This window comes from Paroedura picta, chromosome 1, assembly GCF_049243985.1.
Source record: "Paroedura picta isolate Pp20150507F chromosome 1, Ppicta_v3.0, whole genome shotgun sequence".
Classification (NCBI taxonomy): domain Eukaryota; kingdom Metazoa; phylum Chordata; class Lepidosauria; order Squamata; family Gekkonidae; genus Paroedura; species Paroedura picta.
The window spans coordinates 205,152,612-205,174,875 of NC_135369.1; positions in this window are offsets into that span (position 1 = coordinate 205,152,612).

Consider the following 22,264-nt stretch of genomic DNA (forward strand, 5'->3'; position numbering starts at 1 on the left):
GATGTCAAAGGCCGCCATGAAGTTCAGAGATTGGCAAATCTCTGAACTTCATGGATTACCGCATCTGTATATGGCAGTTTTGACCGATGTTCAGTCTGGGGCTGAGCAGACCCAATCACTTTTGCAATTTCTTCTTGGACCTTGTCTGAGGAAATATAACAAAATCTTTATTAATACTATGGTCTTTTCTTTTGCTAGGTATGAATGTGGAAGTTGCACATGGAAAAAAGCTGACAGAAGAAAACTGACCCTCCAGTTGAATGGGAGAAGGGGGGAAGGAAAGGAGGGGATTAGATATACTGAGCAAGAGGTTGCCATCTATATGTATTGTTATAAGGGGTGTTTTTATGGGGTTTTATTGTTATTGTTTTAAATTATTAGAATCATAGAATCATAGAATCATAGAGCTGGAAGGGGCCATACAGGCCATCTAGTCCAAACCCCTGCTCAACGCAGGATCAGCCCTAAGCATCCTAAACATCCAAGAAAAGTGTGTATCAAACCTTTGCTTGAAGACTGCCAGTGAGGGGGAGTTCACTACCTCCTTAGGCAGCCTATTTTACTGCTGAATTACTCTCACTGTGAAATTTTTTTTCCTGACATCTAGCCTATATCATTGTACTTGAAGTTTAAACCCATTATTGCGTGTCCTCTCCTCTGCAGCCAACAGAGCATCCTGCCCTCCTCCAAGTGACAACCTTTCAAATACTTAAAGAGGGCTATCATATCCCCTTTCAACTTCCTTTTCTCCAGGCTGAACATTCCCAAGTCCCTCAACCTATCTTCATAGGGCTTGGTCCCTTGGCCCCAGATCATCTTCATCGCTCACCTCTGAACCCTTTCAATTTTATCTACATCCTTCTTGAAGTGAGGCCTCCAGAACTGCACACAGTACTCCAGGTGTGGTCTGACCAGTGCCGTATACAATGGGGCTATGACATCTTGTGATTTTGATGTGATGCCTCTGTTGATGCAGCCCAAAATGGAGGAGTCATCTACAAAATGTCTGCCATGAGTAAAGGAGCAGTCAGCTATAAAATGGCTGCCATGAGAAGGGGAGGAGTCACCTACAAAATGGCTGCTATGAGAAGGGGAGGAGTCAGATACAAAATGGCTGCTAAGAGAAGAGGAGGAGTCAGCTACAAAATGGCTACCATAGGAAAGGGAGGAGTCAGCTACAAAATGGCTGCCTAGGAAAGGGGTGGAGTCAGCTACAAAATGGCTGCCTAGGAAAGGGGTGGAGTCAGCTACAAAATGGCTGCCTAGGGAAAGCGAGGAGTCAACTAAGTCAGCTACAAAATGGCTGCCATGAGAAAGGGAGGAGTCAGCTACAAAATGGCTGCCTAGGAAAGGGGTGGAGTCAGCTACAAAATGACTGCCATAGGAAAGGGAGGAGTCAGCTCCAAAATGGCTGCCTAGGGAAGTTGAGGTTTAAGCTACAAAATGTCTGCCTAGGGAAGGGGAGGAGATACCTAGAAAATGGCTGCCTAGGGAAGGAGGGAGTCAGGTACAAAATGTCTGCCAATTATAGGGGAGGAGTCAGCTACAAAATGGTTGCCATGTGTCAGCTACAAATTGGCTGCTATGTGAAGAGGTGGAGTCAGCTACAAAATGGCTACCATGAGAAGGGGTGGAGTAATCTAAAAAATGGCTGCCATGAGGTATGGAGTTATCTACAAAATGGCTGCCATGAGAAGGGGTGGAGTCTCATACAAAATGGCTGCTATGGGAAGGGGAGGAGTCAGCTCCAAAATGGCTGCCATAGGAAAGGGAGGAGTCAACTAAGTCAGCTACAAAATGGCTGCCATTAGAAAGAGATGAGTCAGCTACAGAATGGCTGCCATAGGAAAGGGAGGAGTCAGCTCCAAAAATGGCTGCCAAGGGAAGGGGAGGAGTCATTTAAAAATGGCTGCCTAGGGAAGGGGTGGAGTCATCTACGAAATGGGTGCCATTAGGTGTGGTGTCATCTACAAAATAGCTGCCATGAGAAGGGGAGGAGTCAGTTACAAAATGGCTGCCATAAGGATCGGAGACATCTATAAAATGGCTGCCATAGGAAGGGGAGGATTCAGCTACAAAATGGCTGCAATTGGAAAGTGAGGAGTCAGCTACAAAATGGCTGCCATAGTAGGGGAAGAGACAGCTCCATGATGCCTACCTAAAGAAGGGGAGGAGTCAGCTCCAAAATGGGGGAGGAGTCAGCTCCAAATTGCCTACCTAGGGAAGGGGAGGAGTCAGTTACAAAATATCTGCCATGAGTCATCTACAAAATGTCTGCCATGAGTAAAGGAGGAGTCAGCAATAAAATGGCTGCTATGAATAGGGGAGGAGTCAGCTACAAAATGGCTGCCTAGGGAAGGGGAGGAGTCAGCTACAATATGGCTGCCATGAGAAAGAGAGGACTCAGTTACAAAATGGCTGACAAAGGAAATTGAGGAGAACTACAAAATGGCTGCCATAGGAAGGAAGTAGTAAGCTACAAAATGGCTGCTATTAGAAGAGGAGACAGCTATAAAGTGGCTGCCATAGGAAGGGGAGGAGTCACCTACAAAATGGCTGCCTAGGAAAGCGGAGGAGTCAGCTACAAAATGGAAGCCTAGGGAACGGGAGGAGTCAGCTACAAAATGGCTGCCAGGGAAGGGGAGTAGTCAGCTGCAAAATGGCTGCCTAGGGATGGGGAGGAGTCAACTAAGTCAGCTACAAAATGGCTGCCATGAGAAAGGGAGGAGTCAGCTACAAAATGGCTGATATCAGAAAGGGAGGAGTCTCATACAAAATGGCTGCCATAGGAAGGGGAGGAGTCAGCTACAAAATGGCTGCCTAGGGAAGGGGAGGAGTCAGCTACAAAATGGCTGCATAGGGAAGGGGTCAGCTACAAAACGTCTGCCATAGAAAGGGTAGGAGTCAACTAAGTCTGCTCCAAAATGGCTGCCATGAGAAAGGGAGGAGTCAGCTCCAAAATGTCTGCCATAGGAAAGGGAGGAATCAGCTCCAAAATGGCTGCCTAGGACTCAGCTCCAAAATGGCTGCCTAGTGAAGGGGAGGATTAAACTACAAAATGGCTGCCTAGGGAAAAGGAGGAGTCAGCTACAAAATGGCTGCCTAGGGAAGGGGAGGGGTCAGCTACAAAATGGCTGCCATACAAAGGGGAGGAGTCAGCTACAAAATGGCTGCCATGAGAAAGGGGGGTCAGCTACAAAACGGCTACCATAGGAAAGGGAGGACTCTGCTCCAAAATGGCTGCCATAGGAAGGGGAGGACTCAGCTACAAAATGTCTGCCTAGGGAAAGGGAGGAGTTAGCTACAAAATGGCTGCCTATGGAAGGGGGGAGTCAGGTACAAAATGTCTGCCAATTGTAGGGGAGGAGTCAAAATGGTTGCCATGCGTCAGCTACAAAATGGCTGCCTAGGGAAGGGGAGTATTCAACTACAAGATGGCTGCCATAGGAAGGGGAGGAGTCAGCTACAAAATGGCTGCTATGTGAAGAGGAGGAGTCAGCTACAAAATGGCTGCCATGAGAAGGGGAGGAGTCAGGTACAAAATAGCTACCATGAGAAGGGGTGGAGTCATGTACAAAATGGCTGCCATGAGGTGTGGGGTCATCTACAAAATGGCTGCCATGTGAAGGGGAAGGGTCTCATACAAAATGGCTTCCATTGGAAGGGGAGGAGTCAGCTCCAAAATGGCTGCCTAGGGAAGGGGAGGAGTCAACTAAGTCAGCTACAAAATGGCTGCCATGAGAAAGGGAGTTGTCAGCTACGAAATGGCTGCCTTAGGAAAGGGAGGACTCAGCTCCAAAATGGCTGACTAGTGAAGGGGAGGATTAAGCTACGAAATGGCTGCCTAGGGAAGGGGAGCAGTCAGCTACAAAATGGATGCCATGAGAAAGGGAGGAGTCAGCCACAAAATGGCTGCCAACGGAAGGGGAGCATTCAACTACAAGATGGCTGCCATAAGAAGGGAAGGAGTCAGCTACAAAATGGCTGCTATGTGAAGAGGAGGAGTCAGCTACCAAATGGCTGCCATGAGAAGGGGTGGAGTCTCAAACAAAAGGGCTGCCATAGGAAGGGGAGGAGTCTGCTACACAATGGCTGCCTAGGGAAGGGGAGGATTAAGCTACAAAATGGCTGCCTAGGGAAGGGGAGCAGTGAGCTACAAAATGGCTGCCATGACAAAGGGAGGAGTCAGCTACAAAATGGCTGCCATGAGAAAGGGAGGAGTCAGCTACAAAATGGCTGCCATAGGAAAGGGAGGACTCTGCTCCAAAATGGCTGCCTAGTGAAGGGGAGGATTAAGCTACGAAATGGATGCCTAGGGAAGGGGAGCAGTCAGCTACCAAATGGCTGCCATAGGAAGGGGTGGAGTCAGTTACAAAATGCCTGCCATTGGAAAGTGAGGGGTCAGCTACAAAATGGTTGCCATAGGAAGGTGAGGAGTCAGCTACAAAATGTATGCATAGGGAAAGGGAAGAGTTAGCTAGAAAATGGCTGCCTAAGGAAGTGGGGAGTCAACTACAAAATAAGGGGAGCAGTCAGCTACATAATGGCTGCCATAGGAAGGGGTGGAGTCAGTTACAAAATGCCTGCCATTGGAAAGTGAGGGGTCAGCTACAAAATGGCTGCCATACAAAGGGGAGGAGTCAGCTACAAAACGGCTGCCATGAGAAAGGGAGGAGTCAGCTACAAAATGGCTACCATACAAAGGGGAGGAGTCTACTAAGTCAGCTACAAAATGGGTGCCATGACAAAGGGAGGAGTCAGCTACAAAATGGCTGCCATACAAAGGGGAGGAATCAGCTACAAAATGGCTGCCATGAGAAAGGGAGAAGTCAGCTACAAAACGGCTACAATAGGAAAGGGAGGAGTCAGCTACAAAATGGCTGCCTAGGAAAGGGGTGGAGTCAGCTACAAAATGGCTGCCATTGGAAAGTGAGGGGTCAGCTACAAAATGGTTGCCATAGGAAGGTGAGGAATCAGCTACAAAATGTATGCATAGGGAAAGGGAAGAGTTAGCTAGAAAATGGCTGCCTAGGGAAGTGGGGAGTTAGGAACAAAATGTCTGCCAATTGTAGGGGAGGAGTCAGCTACAAAATGGTTGCCATGTGCCAGCTACAAAATGGCTGCCTAGGGAACGGTAGGATTCAACTACAAGATGGCTGCCATGAGAAGGGGAGGATTCAGCTACAAAATAGCTACCATGAGAAAGGGTGGAGTCATGTACAAAATGGCTGCCATGAGAAGGGGAAGGGTCTCATACAAAATGGCTGCCATAGGAAGGGGAGGAGTCAGATCCCAAATGGCTGCCTAGGTAAGGGGAGGAGTCAACTAAGTCAGCTACAAAATGGCCGGCATGAGAAAGGGAGGAGTTGGCTACAAAATGGCTGCCATAGGAAAGGGAGGACTCAGCTCCAAAATGGCTGCCTAGTGAAGGGGAGTATTAAGCTACAAAATGGCTGCCTAGGGAAAGGGAGGAGTCAGCTACAAAATGGCTGCCTACGGAAGGGGAGCATTCAACTACAAGATGGCTGCCATAGGAAGGGGAGGAGTCAGCTACAAAATGGCTGCTATGTGAAGAGTAGGAGTCAGCTACCAAATGGCTGGCATGAGAAGGGGAGGACTCAGCTCCAAAATGGCTGCCTATTGAAGGGGAAGGTTAAGCTACAAAATGGCTGCCTAGGGAAAGGGAGGAGTCAGCTACAAAATGGCTGCCTAGGGACGGGGAGGAGTCAGCTACAAAATGGCTGCCATAAAAAGGGGAGGAGTCAGCTACAAAACGGCTGCCATGAGAAAGGGAGGAGTCAGCTACAAAATGGCTACCATACAAAGGGGAGGAGTCTACTAAGTCAGCTACAAAATGGCTGCCATGACAAAGGTAGGAGTCAGCTACAAAATGGCTGCCATACAAAGGGGAGGAATCAGCTACAAAATGGCTGCCATGAGAAAGGGAGAAGTCAGCTACAAAACGGCTACAATAGGAAAGGGAGGAGTCAGCTACAAAATGGCTGCCTAGGAAAGGGGTGGATTCAGCTACAAAATGGCTGCCTAGGGAAGTGGAGGGGTCAGCTACAAAATGGCTGCCAGGGAAGGGGAGTAGTCAGCTACAAAATGGCTCCCTAGTGAAGGGGTCAGCTACAAAATGGTTGCAATGAGAAGGGGAGGAGTCAGCTACAAAATGGCTGCCATAGGAAAGGGAGGACTCAGCTCCAAAATGGCTGCCTAGCGTAAGGGAGGATTAAGCTACAAAATGGCTGCCTAGGGAAAGAGAGGTCATCTACAAAATGGCTGCCTAGGGAAGGGGAGGAGTCAGCTCCAAAATGGCTGCCATGAGAAAGGGAGGAATGAGCTACAAAACGGCTACCATAGGAAAGGGAGGAGTCAGCTCCAAAATGGCTGCCTAGGAAAGGGTAGGAGTCAGCTACAAAATGGCTGCCTAGGGAAGTGGAGGAGTCAGCTACAAAATGGCTGCTATCAGAAGGGGAGGAGTTAGCTACAAAATGGCTTCCATTTGAAGGGTTGGAGTCATCTACGAAATGTCTGCCATAGGAAGGGGAGGAGTCAGGTACAAAATGTCTGCCAACTGTAGGGGAGGAGCCAGCTAGAAAATGGCTGCTATCAAAAGAGGAGTAGTCATCTACAAAATGGCTGATATCAGAAAGCGAGGAATCTCATACAAAATGGCTGCCATAAAAGGGGGAAGAGTCAGCTACAAAATGGCTGCCTAGGTAAGGGGAGGAATCAGCTACAAAATAGCTGCCTAGGGAAGGGGAGGAGTCAGCTACAAAATGGCTACCTAGGGAAGGAGAGGAGTCAGCTACAAAATGGCTGCCTAGGGAAGAGGAGGAGTCAGCTACAGAATGGATGCCTAGGGATGTTGTGGAGTCATCTACAAAATGTCTGCCATGAGATATGGAGTCATCTACAAAATGGCTGCCATTAGAAGAGGAGACAGGTATAAAATGGCTGCCATAGGAAGGGGAGGAGTCAGCTACAAAAAGGCTGCTATCAGTCATCTACAAAATGGCTGCCATGAGTCATCTACTAAATGTCTGCCATGAGAAGGGGTGGAGTCATCTACAAAATGGCTGCCATGCTGTTTGGAGTCATCTACAAAATGTCTGTCATGAATCAGCTTAAAATGGCTGCCATGAGAATGGGTGGAGGCATCTACAAATAGCTCCCATACAAAGGGGAGGAGTCAGCTACAAAATGGCTGCTATCTGAACGGGAGAAGTTAGCAACAAAATGGCTTCCATTTGAAGGGTCGGAGTCATCTACAAAATGTCTGCCATAGGAAGGGGAATAGTCAGGTACAAAATGGTTGCCCTATGTCAGCTACAATATGTCTCACACATAAAGGGGAGGAATCTGCTACAGAATGATTGCCATGAGAAGGGGAGGAGTCAAATACAAAATGGCTGCCTATAGAAGGGCAGGAGTCTCATACAAAATGGCTGCCATAGGAAGTGGAGGAGTCAACTACAAAATGGCTGCCATAGGAAGGAAGTAGTCAGCTACAAAATGGCTGCCATTAGAAGAGGAGACAGCTATAAAATGGCTGCCATAGGAAGGGGAGGAGTCACCAATGAATTGGCTGCTATAAGTCATCTGCAAAATGGCTGCCATGAGTCATCTGCAAAATGGCTGCCATGAGTCATCTACAAAATGTCTGCCATGAGTAAAAGCGTTGTCAGCAATAAATTGGCTGCCATGAAAAGGGGAGGACTCAGCTACAAAATCGCTATCTATGGAAGGGGAGGAATCAGCTACAATATGGCTTCCATGACGAAGGGAGGAGTCAGTTACAAAATGGCTGACAAAGGAAAGGGAGGAGTCAACTACAAAATAGCTACTATGAGAAGGGGAGGAGTCAGATACAAAATGGCTGCAATGAGAAGAAGTGGAGTCAACTACAAAATGGCTGCCATGAGAATGGGAGGAGTCAGCTACAAAATGGCTGCCATACAAAGGGGAGGAGTCAGCTACAAAATGTCTGCCAATTGTAGGACAGGAGTCAGCTACAAAATGGCTGATATCAGAAAGGGAGGAGTCTCATACAAAATGGCTGCCATAAGAAAGGGAGGAATCAGCTTCAGAATGGCTGTTTAGGGAAGGGGAGGAGTCAGCTACAAAATGGCTGCCCTGAGAAGGGGTGGAGTCTCATACAAAATGGCTGCCATAGGAAGGGGAGGAGTCAGCTCCATAATGGCTGCCTAGGGAAGGGGAGGATTAAGCTACAAAATGTCTGCCTAGGAAATGGGAGGAGTTAGCTAGAAAATGGCTGCCTAGGGAAGGTGGGAGTCAGGTACAAAATGTCTTCCAAATGTAGGGGAGGAGTCAGCTCCAAAATGGCTGCCTAGGGAAGGGGAGGAGTCAACTACAAAATGGCTGACATAGGAAGGTGAGGAGTCAGCTACAAAATGGCTGCTATGAGAAGTGGAGGAGTCAGCTACAAAATTGCTGCCATGAGAAGGGGAGGAGTCAGCTACAAAATGGCTGCTATCTGAAGGGGAGGAGTTAGCTACAAAATGTCTTCCATTTGAAGGGGTGGAGTCACCTACAAAATGTCTGCCAATTGTAGGGCAGGAGTCAGCTACAAAATGGCTGCCCTGAGAAGGGGTCGAGTCTCATACAAAATGGCAGCCATAGGAAGGGGAAGAATCAGTTCCAAAATGGCTGCCTAGGGAAGGGGAGGGGTCAGCTACAAAATGTCTGCCATGAAAAGGGGTGGACCCTCATACAAAATGGCTGCCATAGGAAAAGGAGGAGTCAGCTCCAAAATGGCTGCCTAGGGAAGGGGAGGAGTCAAATAAGTCAGCTACAAAATGTCTGCCATGAAAAGGGGTGGACTCTCATACAAAATGGCTGCCATAGGAAAAGGAGGACTCAGCTCCAAAATGGCTGCCCAGGGAAGGGGAGGATTAAGCTACAAAATGTCTGGCTAGGGAAGGGGAGTAATTAGCTAGAAAATGGCTGCCTAGGGAAGGGGGGATTCAGGTAGAAAATGTCTTCCAATTGTAGGGGAGGAGTCAGCTACAAAATGTTTGCCATGTATCAGCTACAAATTGTGTGCCATAGAAAGGGGAGTAGTCAGCTACAAAATGGCTGCCTAGGGAAGGGGAGGAGTCAACTACAAAATGGCTGCTTTGAGAAGAGGAGGACTCAGCTACATAATGGCTGCCATAAAAAGGGTAGGAGTCAGGTACAAAATGGCTGATATCACAAATGGAGGAGTCTCATACAAAATGGCTGCCATAGGAAGGGGAAGAGTCAGTTCCAAAATGGCTGCCTACGGAAGGGGAGGAGTCAGCTACAAAATGGCTGCCATGAGAAAGGGTGGATTCTCATACAAAATGGCTGCCATAGGAAGGGGAGGAGTCAGCTCCAAAATGGCTGCCATAAAAAGGGTAGGAGTCAGGTACAAAATGGCTGATATCAGAAATGGAGGAGTCTCATAAAAAATGGCTGCCATAGGAAGGGGAAGAATCAGTTCCATAATGGCTGCATAGGGAAGGGGAGGGGTCAGCTACAAAATGTCTGCCATGAAAAGGGGTGGACTCTCATACAAAATGGCTGCCATAGGAAAAGGAGGAGTCAGCTCCAAAATGGCTGCCTAGGGAAGGGGAGGAGTCAAATAAGTCAGCTACAAAATGGCTGCCATGAGAAAGGGAGGAGTCAGCTAGAAAATGGCTGCCTAGGGAAGGGGAGGAGTCAGCTACAAAATGGCTGCCATGAGATGGGGAGGAGTCAGCTACAACATGGCTGCCATGAGAAGGGGTGGAGTCATCTACAAAATGGCTGCCATACAAAGGGGAGGTGTCAGCTGCAAAATGTCTGCCATAGAAAGGGGAGGAATCAGCTACAAAATGACTGCCTAGGGAAGGGAAGGAGTCAGCTACAAAATGGCTGCCTAGGTAAGGGGAGGAGTCAGCTACAAAATGGCTGCCATGGGTAAAGGAGGGGTCAGCTATAAAATGGCTGCCATGAGAAAGGGAGGAGTCAACTACAAAATGGCTGCCATAGGAAAGGGAGGAGTCAGCTACAAAATGGCTGCCAAGGGAGGAGGAGGAGTCATCTACAAAATGGCTGCCATAGGAAGGGGAGGACTCAGGTACAAAATGTCTGCCATGAGAAAGGGAGGAATCAACTACAAAATGGCTGCCATAGGAAAGGGAGGGGTCAGCTACAAAATGGCTGCCATGAGAAAGGGTGGAGTCAACTACAAAAAGGCTGCCATAGGAAAGGGAGGAATCAGCTCCAAAATGGCTGCCATGAGAAAGGGAGGAGTCAGCTGCAAAATGGTTGCCATAGGAAAGGGAGGAGTCAGATACAAAATGGTTTCCTAATGAAGGGGAGGGGTCAGCTACAAAATGTCTGCCATAGAAAAGGGAGGAATCAGCTACAAAATGACTGCCTAGGGAAGGGAAGGAGTCAGCTACAAAATGGCTGCCTAGGTAATGGGAGGAGTCAGCTACAAAATGGCTGTCATGAGAAAGGGTGGAGTCAACTACGAAATGGCTGCCATAGGAAAGGGAGGATTCAGCTACAAAATGTCTGCCATAGAAAGGGGAGGAGTCAACTACGTCAGGTCCAAAATGGCTGCCATGAGAAAGGGAGGAGTCAGCTGCAAAATGGATGCCTAGGAAAGGGGGTGAATCAGCTACAAAATGGCTGCCTAGGGAAGGGGAGGAGTCAGCTACAAACTGGCTGCCTAGGGAAGGGGAGTAGTCAGCTACAAAATGACTGCTTAGGGAAGGGGTGGAGTCAGCTACAAAATGGCTGCCTAGGGAGGACGTGGAGTCATCTACAAAATGGCTGGCATAGGAAGGGGAGGACTCAGGTACAAAATGTCTGTCATGAGAAAGGGAGGAGTCAACTACAAAATGGCTGCCATAGGAAAGGGAGGAGTCAGCTACAAAATGGCTGCCATCAGAAAGGGTGGAGTCAACTACAAAAAGGCTGCCATAGGAAAGGGAGGAATCAGCTCCAAAATGGCTGCCATGAGAAAGGGAGGAGTCAGCTGCAAAATGGTTGCCATAGGAAAGGGAGGAGTCAGCTCCAAAATGGCTACCTAGGAAAGGGGGGGTCAGCTACAAAATGGCTGCCTAGGGAAGGGGAGGGGTCAGCTACAAACTGGCTGCCTAGGGAAGGGTAGTAGTCAGCTACAAAATGACTGCCTAGGGAAGGGTAGTAGTCAGCTACAAAATGGCTGCCTAGGGAAGGGGAGGAGTCAACTACAAAATGGCTGCTTTGAGAAGAGGAGGACTCAGCTACATAATGGCTGCCATAAAAAGGGTAGGAGTCAGGTACAAAATGGCTGATATCACAAATGGAGGAGTCTCATACAAAATGGCTGCCATAGGAAGGGGAAGAGTCAGTTCCAAAATGGCTGCCTACGGAAGGGGAGGAGTCAGCTACAAAATGGCTGCCATGAGAAAGGGTGGATTCTCATACAAAATGGCTGCCATAGGAAGGGGAGGAGTCAGCTCCAAAATGGCTGCCATAAAAAGGGTAGGAGTCAGGTACAAAATGGCTGATATCAGAAATGGAGGAGTCTCATAAAAAATGGCTGCCCTAGGAAGGGGAAGAATCAGTTCCATAATGGCTGCATAGGGAAGGGGAGGGGTCAGCTACAAAATGTCTGCCATGAAAAGGGGTGGACTCTCATACAAAATGGCTGCCATAGGAAAAGGAGGAGTCAGCTCCAAAATGGCTGCCTAGGGAAGTGGAGGAGTCAAATAAGTCAGCTACAAAATGGCTGCCATGAGAAAGGGAGGAGTCAGCTAGAAAATGGCTGCCTAGGGAAGGGGAGGAGTCAGCTACAAAATGGCTGCCATGAGATGGGGAGGAGTCAGCTACAACATGGCTGCCATGAGAAGGGGTGGAGTCATCTACAAAATGGCTGCCATACAAAGGGGAGGTGTCAGCTGCAAAATGTCTGCCATAGAAAGGGGAGGAATCAGCTATAAAATGACTGCCTAGGGAAGGGAAGGAGTCAGCTACAAAATGGCTGCCTAGGTAAGGGGAGGAGTCAGCTACAAAATGGCTGCCATGGGTAAAGGAGGGGTCAGCTATAAAATGGCTGCCATGAGAAAGGGAGGAGTCAACTACAAAATGGCTGCCATAGGAAAGGGAGGAGTCAGCTACAAAATGGCTGCCAAGGGAGGAGGAGGAGTCATCTACAAAATGGCTGCCATAGGAAGGGGAGGACTCAGGTACAAAATGTCTGCCATGAGAAAGGGAGGAATCAACTACAAAATGGCTGCCATAGGAAAGGGAGGGGTCAGCTACAAAATGGCTGCCATGAGAAAGGGTGGAGTCAACTACAAAAAGGCTGCCATAGGAAAGGGAGGAATCAGCTCCAAAATGGCTGCCATGAGAAAGGGAGGAGTCAGCTGCAAAATGGTTGCCATAGGAAAGGGAGGAGTCAGATACAAAATGGTTTCCTAATGAAGGGGAGGAGTCAGCTACAAAATGTCTGCCATAGAAAAGGGAGGAATCAGCTACAAAATGACTGCCTAGGGAAGGGAAGGAGTCAGCTACAAAATGGCTGCCTAGGTAATGGGAGGAGTCAGCTACAAAATGGCTGTCATGAGAAAGGGTGGAGTCAACTACGAAATGGCTGCCATAGGAAAGGGAGGATTCAGCTACAAAATGTCTGCCATAGAAAGGGGAGGAGTCAACTACGTCAGGTCCAAAATGGCTGCCATGAGAAAGGGAGGAGTCAGCTGCAAAATGGATGCCTAGGAAAGGGGGTGAATCAGCTACAAAATGGCTGCCTAGGGAAGGGGAGGAGTCAGCTACAAACTGGCTGCCTAGGGAAGGGGAGTAGTCAGCTACAAAATGACTGCTTAGGGAAGGGGTGGAGTCAGCTACAAAATGGCTGCCTAGGGAGGACGTGGAGTCATCTACAAAATGGCTGGCATAGGAAGGGGAGGACTCAGGTACAAAATGTCTGTCATGAGAAAGGGAGGAGTCAACTACAAAATGGCTGCCATAGGAAAGGGAGGAGTCAGCTACAAAATGGCTGCCATCAGAAAGGGTGGAGTCAACTACAAAAAGGCTGCCATAGGAAAGGGAGGAATCAGCTCCAAAATGGCTGCCATGAGAAAGGGAGGAGTCAGCTGCAAAATGGTTGCCATAGGAAAGGGAGGAGTCAGCTCCAAAATGGCTACCTAGGAAAGGGGGGGTCAGCTACAAAATGGCTGCCTAGGGAAGGGGAGGGGTCAGCTACAAACTGGCTGCCTAGGGAAGGGTAGTAGTCAGCTACAAAATGACTGCCTAGGGAAGGGGAGGAGTCAGCTACAAAATGGCTGCCATACAAAGGGGAGGAGTTATCTACAAAATGGCATCCATTTGAAGGGGTTTAGTCATCTATGAAACGTCTGCAATAGGAAGGGGATGACTTAGGTACAAAATGACTGCCAATTGTAGGGGAGGAGTCAGCTACAAAATGGCAGTCTAGGGAAGGGGAGGAGTCAGCTACAAAATTGCTGAATAGGGTAGGGGAGGAGTCAGCTACAAAATGGTTGCCTAGGGAGGGGATGGAGTCATCTACAAAATGGCTGCCATAGGAAGGGGAGGACTCGTGTACAAAATGTCTGCCAATTGTAGGGAAGGAGTCACCTACAAAATGGTTGCCATGTGTCAGCTACAAAATGGCTGCCATGAGTAGGGGAACAGTAAGGTACAAAATGTCTGCCATAGAAAGGGGAGGAGTCAACTCAGTCAGCTACAAAATGGCTGCCATGAGAAAGGGTGGAGTCAACTACAAAATGGCTGCCATAGGAAGGGGAGGACTCAGGTACAAAATGTCTGCCATGAGAAAGGGAGGAATCAACTACAAAATGGCTGCCATAGGAAAGGGAGGGGTCAGCTACAAAATGGCTGCCATGAGAAAGGGTGGAGTCAACTACAAAAAGGCTGCCATAGGAAAGGGAGGAATCATCTCCAAAATGGCTGCCATGAGAAAGGGAGGAGTCAGCTGCAAAATGGTTGCCATAGGAAAGGGAGGAGTCAGCTCCAAAATGGCTGCCTAGGAAAGGGGGGGAGTGAGCTACAAAATGGCTGCCTAGGGAAGGGGAGGAGTCAGCTACAAACTGGCTGACTAAGGAAGGGGAGTAGTCAGCTACAAAATGACTGCCTAGGGAAGGGGAGGAGTCAGCTACATAATGGCTGCCATACAAAGGGGAGGAGTTATCTACAAAATGGCATCCATTTGAAGGGGTTTAGTCATCTATAAAACGTCTGCCATAGGAATGGGAGGAGTCAGGAACAAAATGACTGCCAATTGTAGGGGAGGAGTCAGCTACAAAATGGCAGCCTAGGGAAGGGGAGGAGTCAGCTACAAAATGGCTGATATAAGAAATGGAGGAGTCTCATACAAAATGGCTGCCATAGGAAGGGGAAGAGTCAGTTCCAAAATGGCTGCCTAGGGAAGGGGAGGAGTCAGCTACAAAATGGCTGACGTGATAAGGGGTGGACTCTCATACAAAATGGCTGCCATAGGAAGGAGAGGAGTCAGCTCCAAAATGGCTGCCATAAAAAGGGTAGGAGTCAGGTACAAAATGGCTGATATCAGAAATGGAGGAGTCTCATAAAAAATGGCTGCCATAGGAAGGGGAAGAATCAGTTCCATAATGGCTGCATAGGGAAGGGGAGGGGTCAGCTACAAAATGTCTGCCATGAAAAGGGGTGGACTCTCATACAAAATGGCTGCCATAGGAAAAGGAGGAGTCAGCTCCAAAATGGCTGCCTAGGGAAGGGGAGGAGTCAAATAAGTCAGCTACAAAATGGCTGCCATGAGAAAGGGAGGAGTCAGCTAGAAAATGGCTGCCTAGGGAAGGGGAGGAGTCAGCTACAAAATGGCTGCCATGAGATGGGGAGGAGTCAGCTCCAACATGGCTGCATAGGGAAGGGTAGGAGTCAGCTACAAAATGGATGACATGAGAAAAGGAGGAGTCAGTTACAACATGGCTGCCATGAGAAGGGGAGGAGTCAGCTACAACATGGCTGCCATGAGAAGGGGTGGAGTCATCTACAAAATGGCTGCCATACAAAGGGGAGGTCAGCTGCAAAATGTCTGCCATAGAAAGGGGAGGAATCAGCTACAAAATGACTGCCTAGGGAAGGGAAGGAGTCAGCTACAAAATGGCTGCCTAGGTAAGGGGAGGAGTCAGCTACAAAATGGCTGCCATGGGTAAAGGAGGGGTCAGCTATAAAATGGCTGCCATGAGAAAGGGAGGAGTCAGCTACAAAATGGCTGCCAAGGGAGGAGGAGGAGTCATCTACAAAATGGCTGCCATAGGAAGGGGAGGACTCAGGTACAAAATGTCTGCCATGAGAAAGGGAGGAATCAACTACAAAATGGCTGCTATAGGAAAGGGAGGGGTCAGCTACAAAATGGCTGCCATGAGAAAGGGTGGAGTCAACTACAAAAAGGCTGCCATAGGAAAGGGAGGAATCAGCTCCAAAATGGCTGCCATGAGAAAGGGAGGAGTCAGCTGCAAAATGGTTCCCATAGGAAAGGGAGGAGTCAGATACAAAATGGTTTCCTAATGAAGGGGAGGAGTCAGCTACAAAATGTCTGCCATAGAAAAGGGAGGAATCAGCTACAAAATGACTGCCTAGGGAAGGGAAGGAGTCAGCTACAAAATGGCTGCCTAGGTAATGGGAGGAGTCAGCTACAAAATGGCTATCATGAGAAAGGGTGGAGTCAACTACAAAATGGCTGCCATAGGAACGGGAGGATTCAGCTACAAAATGTCTGCCATAGAAAGGGGAGGAGTCAACTACGTCAGGTCCAAAATGGCTGCCATGAGAAAGGGAGGAGTCAGCTGCAAAATGGATGCCTAGGAAAGGGGGTGAATCAGCTACAAAATGGCTGCCTAGGGAAGGGGAGGAGTCAGCTACAAACTGGCTGCCTAGGGAAGGGGAGTAGTCAGCTACAAAATGACTGCTTAGGGAAGGGGAGGAGTCAGCTACAAAATGGCTGCCTAGGGAGGAGGTGGAGTCATCTACAAAATGGCTGGCATAGGAAGGGGAGGACTCAGGTACAAAATGTCTGTCATGAGAAAGGGAGGAGTCAACTACAAAATGGCTGCCATAGGAAAGGGAGGAGTCAGCTACAAAATGGCTGCCATCAGAAAGGGTGCAGTCAACTACAAAAAGGCTGCCATAGGAAAGGGAGGAATCAGCTCCAAAATGGCTGCCATGAGAAAGGGAGGAGTCAGCTGCAAAATGGTTGCCATAGGAAAGGGAGGAGTCAGCTCCAAAATGGCTACCTAGGAAAGGGGGGGTCAGCTACAAAATGGCTGCCTAGGGAAGGGGAGGGGTCAGCTACAAACTGGCTGCCTAGGGAAGGGGAGTAGTCAGCTACAAAATGACTGCCTAGGGAAGGGGAGGAGTCAGCTACAAAATGGCTGCCATACAAAGGGGAGGAGTTATCTACAAAATGGCATCCATTTGAAGGGGTTTAGTCATCTATGAAACGTCTGCAATAGGAAGGGGAGGACTTAGGTACAAAATGACTGCCTAGGGAAGGGAAGGAGTCAGCTACAAAATGGCTGCCTAGGTAAGGGGAGGAGTCAGCTACAAAATGGCTGCCATGGGTAAAGGAGGGGTCAGCTATAAAATGGCTGCCATGAGAAAGGGAGGAGTCAGCTACAAAATGGCTGCCAAGGGAGGAGGAGGAGTCATCTGCAAAATGGCTGCCATAGGAAGGGGAGGACTCAGGTACAAAATGTCTGCCATGAGAAAGGGAGGACTCAACTACAAAATGGCTGCCATAGGAAAGGGAGGGGTCAGCTACAAAATGGCTGCCATGAGAAAGGGTGGAGTCAACTACAAAAAGGCTGCCATAGGAAAGGGAGGAATCAGCTCCAAAATGGCTGCCATGAGAAAGGGAGGAGTCAGCTGCAAAATGGTTGCCATAGGAAAGGGAGGAGTCAGATACCAAATGGTTTCCTAATGAAGGGGAGGAGTCAGCTACAAAATGTCTGCCATAGAAAAGGGAGGAATCAGCTACAAAATGACTGCCTAGGGAAGGGAAGGAGTCAGCTACAAAATGGCTGCCTAGGTAATGGGAGGAGTCAGCTACAAAATGGATGTCATGAGAAAGGGTGGAGTCAACTACAAAATGGCTGCCATAGGAAAGGGAGGATTCAGCTACAAAACGTCTGCCATAGAAAGGGGAGGAGTCAACTACGTCAGGTCCAAAATGGCTGCCATGAGAAAGGGAGGAGTCAGCTGCAAAATGGATGCCTAGGAAAGGGGGTGAATCAGCTACAAAATGGCTGCCTAGGGAAGGGGAGGAGTCAGCTACAAACTGGCTGCCTAGGGAAGGGGAGTAGTCAGCTACAAAATGACTGCTTAGGGAAGGGGAGGAGTCAGCTACAAAATGGCTGCCTAGGGAGGAGGTGGAGTCATCTACAAAATGGCTGGCATAGGAAGGGGAGGACTCAGGTACAAAATGACTGCCAATTGTAGGGGAGGAGTCAGCTACAAAATGGCAGCCTAGGGAAGGGGAGGAGTCAGCTACAAAATTGCTGAATAGGGTAGGGGAGGAGTCAGCTACAAAATGGTTGCCTAGGGAGGGGAAGGAGTCATCTACAAAATGGCTGCCATGAGAAGGGGAGGACTCGTGTACAAAATGTCTGCCAATTGTAGGGGAGGAGTCACCTACAAAATGGTTGCCATGTGTCAGCTACAAAATGGCTGCCATGAGTAGGGGAACAGTAAGGTACAAAATGTCTCATACAAAATGGCTGCCATAGGAAGGGGAAGAGTCAGTTCCAAAATGGCTGCCTAGGGAAGGGGAGGAGTCAGCTACAAAATGGCTGACGTGATAAGGGGTGGACTCTCATACAAAATGGCTGCCATAGGAAGGGGAGGAGTCAGCTCCAAAATGGCTGCCATAAAAAGGGTAGGAGTCAGGTACAAAATGGCTGATATCAGAAATGGAGGAGTCTCATTCAAAATGGCTGCCATAGGAAGGGGAAGAGTCAGTTCCAAAAGGCTGCCTAGGGAAGGGGAGGAGTCAGCTACAACATGGCTGCCATGAGAAGGGGTGGAGTCATCTACAAAATGGCTGCCATAAAAAGGGGAGGTGTCAGATACAAAATGGTTTCCTAATGAAGGGGAGGAGTCAGCTACAAAATGTCTGCCATAGAAAGGGGAGGAATCAGCTACAAAATGACTGCCTAGGGAAGGGAAGGAGTCAGCTACAAAATGGCTGCCTAGGTAATGGGAGGAGTCAGCTACAAAATGGCTGTCATGAGAAAGGGTGGAGTCAACTACAAAATGGCTGCCATAGGAAAGGGAGGATTCAGCTACAAAATGTCTGCCATAGAAAGGGGAGGAGTCAACTACGTCAGCTCCAAAATGGCTGCCATGAGAAACGGAGGAGTCAGCTGCAAAATGGTTGCCATAGGAAAGGGAGGAGTCAGCTCCAAAATGGCTGCCATGAGAAACGGAGGAGTCAGCTGCAAAATGGTTGCCATAGGAAAGGGAGGAGTCAGCTCCAAAATGGCTACCTAGGAAAGGGGGGAGTCAACTACAAAATGGCTGTCTAGGAAAGGGAGGAGTCAGCTCCAAAATGGCTACCTAGGAAAGGGGGAGTCAGCTGCAAAATGGTTGCCATAGGAAAGGGAGGAGTCAGATACAAAATGGTTTCCTAATGAAGGGGAGGAGTCAGCTACAAAATGTCTGCCATAGAAAAGGGCGGAATCAGCTACAAAATGACTGCCTAGGGAAGGGAAGGAGTCAGCTACAAAATGGCTGCCTAGGTAATGGGAGGAGTCAGCTACAAAATGGCTGTCATGAGAAAGGGTGGAGTCAACTACAAAATGGCTGCCATAGGAAAGGGAGGATTCAGCTACAAAATGTCTGCTATAGAAAGGGGAGGAGTCAACTACGTCAGGTCCAAAATGGCTGCCATGAGAAAGGGAGGAGTCAGCTGCAAAATGGTTGCCATAGGAAAGGGAGGAGTCAGCTCCAAAATGGATGCCTAGGAAAGGGGGTGAATCAGCTACAAAATGGCTGCCTAGGGAAGGGGGGGAGTCAGCTACAAACTGGCTGCCTAGGGAAGGCGAGTAGTCAGCTACAAAATGACTGCTTAGGGAAGGGGAGGAGTCAGCTACAAAATGGCTGCCTAGGGAGGACGTGGAGTCATCTACAAAATGGCTGGCATAGGAAGGGGAGGACTCAGGTACAAAATGTCTGGCATGAGAAAGGGAGGAGTCAACTACAAAATGGCTGCCATAGGAAAGGGAGGAGTCAGCTACAAAATGGCTGCCATCAGAAAGGGTGGAGTCAACTACAAAAAGGCTGCCATAGGAAAGGGAGGAATCAGCTCCAAAATGGCTGCCATGAGAAAGGGAGGAGTCAGCTGCAAAATGGTTGCCATAGGAAAGGGAGGAGTCAGCTCCAAAATGGCTACCTAGGAAAGGGGGGTCAGCTACAAAATGGCTGCCTAGGGAAGGGGAGGAGTCAGCTACAAACTGGCTGCCTAGGGAAGGGGAGTAGTCAGCTACAAAATGACTGCCTAGGGAAGGGGAGGAGTCAGCTACAAAATGGCTGCCATACAAAGGGGAGGAGTTATCTACAAAATGGCATCCATTTGAAGGGGTTTAGTCATCTATGAAACGTCTGCAATAGGAAGGGGAGGACTTAGGTACAAAATGACTGCCAATTGTAGGGGAGGAGTCAGCTACAAAATGGCAGCCTAGGGAAGGGGAGGAGTCAGCTACAAAATTGCTGAATAGGGTAGGGGAGGAGTCAGCTACAAAATGGTTGCCTAGGGAGGGGAAGGAGTCATCTACAAAATGGCTGCCATAGGAAGGGGAGGACTCGTGTACAAAATGTCTGCCAATTGTAGGGGAGGAGTCACCTAAAAAATGGTTGCCATGTGTCAGCTACAAAATGGCTGCCATGAGTAGGGGAACAGTAAGGTACAAAATGTCTGCCATAGAAAGGGGAGGAGTCAACTCAGTCAGCTACAAAATGGCTGCCATGAGAAAGGGTGGAGTCAACTACAAAATGGCTGCCATAGGAAGGGGAGGAGTCAGCTCCAAAATGGCTGCCTAGGAAAGGGGGGGAGTGAGCTACAAAATGGCTGCCTAGGGAAGGGGAGGAGTCAGCTACAAACTGGCTGACTAAGGAAGGGGAGTAGTCAGCTACAAAAAGACTGCCTAGGGAAGGGGAGGAGTCAGCTACATAATGGCTGCCATACAAAGGGGAGGAGTTATCTACAAAATGGCATCCATTTGAAGGGGTTTAGTCATCTATAAAACGTCTGCCATAGGAATGGGAGGAGTCAGGAACAAAATGACTGCCAATTGTAGGGGAGGAGTCAGCTACAAAATGGCAGCCTAGGGAAGGGGAGGAGTCAGCTACAAAATGGCTGATATCAGAAATGGAGGAGTCTCATACAAAATGGCTGCCATAGGAAGGGGAAGAGTCAGTTCCAAAATGGCTGCCTAGGGAAGGGGAGGAGTCAGCTACAAAATGGCTGACATGATAAGGGGTGGACTCTCATACAAAATGGCTGCCATAGGAAGGGGAGGAGTCAGCTCCAAAATGGCTGCCATAAAAAGGGTAGGAGTCAGGTACAAAATGGCTGATATCAGAAATGGAGGAGTCCCATTCAAAATGGCTGCCATAGGAAGGGGAAGAGTCAGTTCCAAAAGGCTGCCTAGGGAAGGGGAGGAGTCAGCTACAACATGGCTGCCATGAGAAGGCAGCCATGTTGTAGAGAAGGGGTGGAGTCATCTACAAAATGGCTGCCATAAAAAGGGGAGGTGTCAGATACAAAATGGTTTCCTAATGAAGGGGAGGAGTCAGCTACAAAATGTCTGCCATAGAAAGGGGAGGAATCAGCTACAAAATGACTGCCTAGGGAAGGGAAGGAGTCAGCTACAAAATGGCTGCCTAGGTAATGGGAGGAGTCAGCTACAAAATGGCTGTCATGAGAAAGGGTGGAGTCAACTACAAAATGGCTGCCATAGGAAAGGGAGGATTCAGCTACAAAATGTCTGCCATAGAATGGGGAGGAGTCAACTACGTCAGCTCCAAAATGGCTGCCATGAGGAGGGAGGAGTCAGCTGCAAAATGGTTGCCATAGGAAAGGGAGGATTCAGCTCCAAAATGGCTGCCTAGGAAAGGGGAGGAATCAGCTACAAAATGGCTGCCTAGGGAAGGGGAGGAGTCAGCTACAAACTGGCTGCCTTGGGAAGGGGGTAGTCAGCTACAAAATGACTGCTTAGGGAAGGGGAGGAGTCAGCTACAAAATGGCTGCCATAAAAAGGGTAGGAGTCAGGTACAAAATGGCTGATATCAGAAATGGAGGAGTCTCATTCAAAATGGCTGCCATAGGAAGGGGAGGAGTCAGCTGCAAAATGGCTGCCTAGGGAGGAGGAGGAGTCATCTACAAAATGGCTGGCATAGGAAGGGGAGGACTCTGGTACAAAATGTCTGCCAATTGTACTGGAGGAGTCAGGTACAAAAAGTTTGCCATGTGTCAGCTACAAAATGTCTGCCATAGAAAGGGGAGGAATCAGTTACAAAATGGCTGCCATACAAAGGGAAGGAGTCAGGTACAAAATGGCTGATATCAGAAATGGAGGAGTCTCATACAAAATGGCTGCCATAGGAAGGGGAAGAGTCAGTTCCAAAATGGCTGCCTAGGGAAGGGGAGGAGTCAGCTACAAAATGGCTCCCATTAGAAGGGGTGGACTCTCATACAAAATGGCTGTCAAAGGAAGGGAAGGAGTCAGCTCCAAAATGGCTGCCTAGGGAAGGGGAGGAGTCAAATAAGTCAGCCACAAAATGGCTGCCATGAGAAAGGGAGGAGTCAGCTAGAATATGGCTGCCTAGGGAAGGGGAGGGGTAAGTTACAAAATGGCTGCCTAGGAAATGGGAGGAGTCAGCTACAAAATGGCTGCCTAGGGAAGGGGAGGAACAGCTACAAAATGGCTGCCATGAGATGGGGAGGAGTCAGCTCAAACATGGCTGCATAGGGAAGGGTAGGAGTCAGCTACAACATTGATGACATGAGAAGGGGAGGAGTCAGCTACAACATGGCTGCCATGAGAAGGGGTGGAGTCATCTACAAAATGGCTGCCCTACAAAGGGGAGGTGTCAGATACAAAATGGTTTCCTAATGAAGGGGAGGAGTCAGCTACAAAATTGCTGAATAGGGTAGGGGAGGAGTCAGCTCCAAAAAGGCTGCCTAGGGAGGAGTAGGAGTCATCTACAAAATGGCTGCCAT